Raw genomic sequence first — 5537 nt, forward strand, 5'->3', positions numbered from 1 at the left:
GCAAAGGCATTGAGAACAAGACTAAGATTGAAACCAAATCCCACAGAAGGGTGATCAGAACTTGTGTCCTGAGCCCAAATGGGTTGTCTGCTATAACATAACGTTTTTCATAGGATTTAAATAAGACCCAGAGACTCATAATATTTAAAATGTTTAGGATACAATAAAAAAATTACTTGGCATAAGAGAATCATAAAAATCTTAACTTGCATGGGAAAAGACAATCAACAGATACTAATACTGAGATGACAGGCACTGGAATTATTTGACAGAGACTTTTAAACAGTTATTGTAAAAAAGCTGAAACAAGGGCAAACACTGTTGAAATAAATGAGAAGACAGAAAGCTTCAACATAAAAATAAATACAAATAAAAGTTTTAGAACTGAAAAATACAACAATCAAAATTTAAAACCCACTGCAAGGGCTCAGTAGCAGAATGGAGGTGACAAAGAACAGCAAAGGTCTAAAATTCATGTCACTAGAGTCCTAGAATAGAGAAGAAGGAGTGTGTTGAGGATAAAATAATTTAAGAAATAATGTCTAAAAACTTCCCAAATTTGGTGAAAGGCACAAACCTACAGATTCAAGAAGCATAGCCAACATCACACATAGTAAACCCAAAGGAATCTATACCTACTCATGTAAATCAAATTAGCAAGAACAAAAGATGAAAAAATCGTAGAGAAAAATAACGCATTATTTATAAGGAAACAACAATTTGAATGAGTGAAGATTTTCCAAAAGAAACCATGCAGAACAGAATTTGGTGGAACAAACATCTTTAAAGTGATGAAAGAAATGAACTGTTGACCCATAATTCTGTATTCAGTGAAAATATCCCTCAGAAATGCAAGTTAAATAATGACACTCTAAAATGAAGGAAAACTAAACTAATCTGTGACCAGCAGATCTGCTCTAAAATCACTATTCAAGGAAGTTCTTTAGCTAGAAGAGAAATAATACCAGAAGGAAACCTGACATATCATGAATAAAGAAAGAGTAACATGAATGGTAAATATCTGGGTAAATATAACAGAGTCTTCTCCTGTTGAGTTCCTTAAAATGTGTTTGACAGCTGAGAGCAAAAATTATTAACATTTTTCTGAGGGGATTCTCAATGTATGTAGATGTGATACATAAATTGGCTAGAATACAAAGGGAAGAGGTAAAGGGACCTATATACATATAAGAATTCTATATTTCTATTGAAGTAATAAAATATTAACTCTAAATAAACTATGAAAAGTTAAAAGTATATTGTAATTCCTATATCAGTCAGTGAAACAAAACACTATTCAAAGAGATACTGTCAAAAACACAATAGATAAATTAAATGGAAATGCTAAAAAATGCTCAAATAATCCAAAAGAATGCCAAAAAGAGGAAACTGAAGAATAAAAAACAAAAGGAGGGCACTTCTGGTTTCACCTCTAACATGTAAAGAGCTCGAAAGTCATCAGTTCATCCTTGCAACAAGAAAAAAGCTAAATAAACTGGAAAAAAAAGATTTTTGTTTAGATGCATTAGAGGGTTGAAGTCACAGGGTAAAGTGCCACCCCCAAATCTGGAAATACAGGCAACTATAGAGAATCTTTTTCCAGATCAGCTTACCTGGAACAAATGCTACTGGAGCCATAAACTGGTAGGAATGCTTAAGTGGTAATTTTGATGAATTGCAGGAAGCTGTGTGTGGATTGGCATGAGAGTAAGAAACTCCTGGGGGCCCAGTCTGAGGGGGCTCTGATAAAACAAAAACACTAGGTCTAGATGGGTTCATTGATGAATTTTACTGAACATTTAAGAAAGAAATTATACCAGTTCCTTGCAATCTCTTCTAGAAGACAGAAGCAGAGGGAATACTTTCTAACTTACTCTGTGAACCCAGCATTATCCTAATACAAGAACCAAACAAAGGGATTAGAAGAGAAAACCACAAACTGATATCTTTTAAGAGCATAGATGCAAATATCCTCAACAAAATATAAGAAAATCAAACCCAACAATGTATAAAAAAAATTATACACCATGATCTAGTGGGATTTATCCCAGGTACACAACAAAGCTGGTTCAACACACTGGTAAGGATGTGGAGTAACAGAAGTTCTTATTTGTTGCTGGTGGGAATGTACAATGGTAGAGACACTTTGGAAGACAGTTAGGCAGTTTCTTACAAAACTAAATGTATCCTTACAATCCAGTATTTGCTTTTTGATATCTACTCAAATGAGCTGAAAACTTATGTTCATACAAAAACCTTTATACATATGTTTACTGTAGCTTTATTCATAATTGCCCTAACTTGGAAACAACAAAGACACCCTTCAGTAGGTGAATGGATAAACTGTGGTACGCACATACAATGGAATGTTATTCAGTGCTAAGAAGGAATGAGCTATCAAGCCATGAAAAGACATGGAGAAATCTTAAATGCTTATTATTAAGTGAAAGAGGCCAATTTGAAAAGGCTACATACTGTATGGTTCCAATTATATGACATTCTGGAAAAGGCAAAACTATGGGTACAGAAAAATAGGATTTAGTGGGAAGAGAGGAATAAATAGGTGGAGTATAAAGGATTTTTAGGGCAGTGAAACTACACTGATACTATAATTGTAGACATGTGTCACTACACTGCACATTTGTAAAAACCCACAGAACATATGACACCAAGAGTGAACCCTAATATAAACTATGGAATTTGGGTGATGATGTGTGAATGCAGGTTCACTGATTGTAACAAATATACCAGTCTGATGGGAGAGGTTGATAGTGGGGATGGCTATGTGTGTGTGTGTGTGTGTGTGTGTGTGTGTGTGTGTGTGTATGGGCAGAGGGTATATGGGAACTCTGCTTTCGCTCTATTTTGCCATGAACCTAAAACTGCTCTAAAAAAATAAAGTCTATTTTTTAAAAAAACCTAAAATGGAAATCTCAATTTGGATGGTTTCACTGGCAAATTCTATCAAGTACTTAAAGAATAACACCAATTCTAAATAATCTTTTTTTTTTCCAAAAATAGAAGCACAGGAAACATTTCCCAGCTCATTTTTAAAAGCCCAGCATTATTCTGATGCCTAAATGAGACAAAAATAGCAGAAGAAAGCTACAGACCACTATCCTTAATGAACACAGACACAAACATCCACAAGAAAGTATTGAATCCAACAAGTTGAATCCAACAATGTATAAAAAAGAATAATATACCACAACCAAGTGGGGTTTATTACAGGAATCCAAGGCTAATTTAAGATTAAAAAAAGAAAATCAACCAATGTAATCTGCCCTATTAACAATCAAAGAAAAACCACATGATCATATCAGTTAGTATAGAAAAATGTTGGACAAAATTAAACATTGTTCATGTTAAAAACTCTCAGAAAACTAGAAGTAGAAGGGAACTTTCTCGAACTGACTGTATTAGTCCGTTCTCACACTGCTATGAAGAAGTATCCCAGACTGGGCAATTTATAAAGGAAAGACATTTAATTGACTCTCAGTTCCACATGGCTGGGGAGGCCTCAGGAAACTTACAAGCATGTTGAAAGGGGAAGCAAACACGTCCTTTATGTGGTGGTAGGAGAGAGAAATGCAAGCAGAAGAAATGCCAGCCACTTATAAAACCATCAGATCTTTTGAGACTCATTATCAGGAGAACAGCATGGGGGAACCATTCCAATGATCCAATCACCTCCACCTGGTCCTGCCCTTGATTTTGTGCCTATTATGAACCAGGCACTGGATACAGTACTATAAGGACCAAAAAGCAGATAAATTATTTAACTTCACTGTGCCTCAGTTCTTTCATGGGTAAATAAAGATAATTAATACCTATCCCATAGAGTCAAGTGCATGTGAAGCACTTAGAATCAGTAGGACATTATTTTGTGAATTGAAGAGGCTAGGCACAAATATGAGAATGAAGAAAACCAAAGGCCGGGCATGGTAGCTCATGCCTGTAATCCCAGCACTTTGGGAGGCTGAGTCGGGCAGGTCACCTGAGGTCAGGAGTTCGAGACCAGTCTGACCAACATGGTGAAACCCTATCTCTACTAAAAATACAAAAAATTAGCCGCGCGTGGTGCATGCCTATGGTCCCAACTACTCGGGACCACAAGAATCACTTGTGACCACTCGGGACCACAAGAATCACTCGAGGCACAAGAATCACTTGAACCTGGGAGGTGCAGATCGCAGTGAACCAAGATCTCGTCAGTGGACTCCAGCCTGGGCAACAAGAGCAAAACTCTGTCTCAACAACAACAACAACAAAGAAAAAAAAAAAAAAAGGAAAAGAATATATTTAAATACTACTTTGTGTGAGAAAAAATTTAGAAAAGTAAACAAGAACATAAAACCAAATGCCATGTCACAGACCACTTTAAAACAGTTAAAGGCCAGAAAAGGGTTGATGGGGAAACGGGACTCTGTTGTAGCAGGCCTAGGCCAGTGCCAATGGGCACATTTATTTCAGAAAGTACCACATTGCTTCTACTTGAGAACAAGGATCACAAACTGGGACCTGGAAAAAAGCTTCCTAGGACCTATAGATGGGGTCATAATCTGTGATTGAAAAAGGACCATCATTACATACTCAATGACCAGAGATGACTTGTCCCAATGGTCCTCAAAGTGTGACTTGGGGATCCCTGTGCGCCTGCAAGGTCAAATTTATTTTTGTATGAATACTAAGACACTTGTTTGTCTATTTCATTCTTATCCCCTCATGAGTGCACAGTGGAATTTTTCAGAGAATACATGAAGTGTGAGATAAAACAGAGTAAAGCAGATATGCTCCTATCATGCCAGATTTCAGAGATTTACCAAAAAATTGGAAAACAATGCTACTCATATCACTAAATGTTTTGTTTTGCAGGCATAATTATTTTTTTATAAAAGTATGTTATTTATAACATATTATTAATAGATATATTCCATATAAACAAAAGCTCTTTGGAGTTCTCAGGAATTAAGATTGTAAAGCAGCGGCCCCCAACCTTTTTTGGCACCAGGAACCAGTTTCGTGGAAGACAGTTTTTCCATGAATGGGGGTGAGGGGGTATTGATTTCGGGATGAAACTGTTCTGTTTCAGACCGTCAGGCATTAGAGTCTCATAATGAGCATGCAACCAAATCCCTCGCAGGTATAGTTCACAACAGGGTTTGCGCTCCTATGAGAATCTAATGCTGCCGTTGATATGACCTTGGTGAAGCTCAGGCAGTAATGCTCACTTGCCTGCCACTTACTGCCTGCTGGGCAGCTCAGTTCCTAACAGGCCATGGATCAGTACCAGTTTGCAGTCTGGGGGTCAGGGACCCCTGGTGTAAAGGGCCCAGAGACCAATAATTTGAACTCCACTGCCTAATACTAAAGGGTAAAGTTGGCTAAGTTCATTTAGCCAACTTGAGCCTTTATTATTTTCACAGTCTCCACCCTTATTGCTGTATTTGCGTTCATCTATGCTAACCTGTGCTTGGCAATGTCCTGTTTGAATGAAGTGGAAAATAATTGAAATATTCTACCAACACTTTGGGAGG

General features: G+C 37.0%; 1 protein-coding gene across 2 annotated transcripts in view; it reads right to left on the minus strand.

The window, feature by feature from the left end:
- The window catches only part of CWC27 (CWC27 spliceosome-associated protein homolog (S. cerevisiae)), a 280660-nt gene that overhangs the window by 27029 nt on the left and 248094 nt on the right, over nt 1-5537 (minus strand). The window lies entirely within an intron of this gene.

Source organism: Mandrillus leucophaeus, unplaced genomic scaffold (genome assembly GCF_000951045.1).
Source record: "Mandrillus leucophaeus isolate KB7577 unplaced genomic scaffold, Mleu.le_1.0 Scaffold771, whole genome shotgun sequence".
NCBI classification, from domain to species: Eukaryota; Metazoa; Chordata; class Mammalia; order Primates; family Cercopithecidae; genus Mandrillus; species Mandrillus leucophaeus.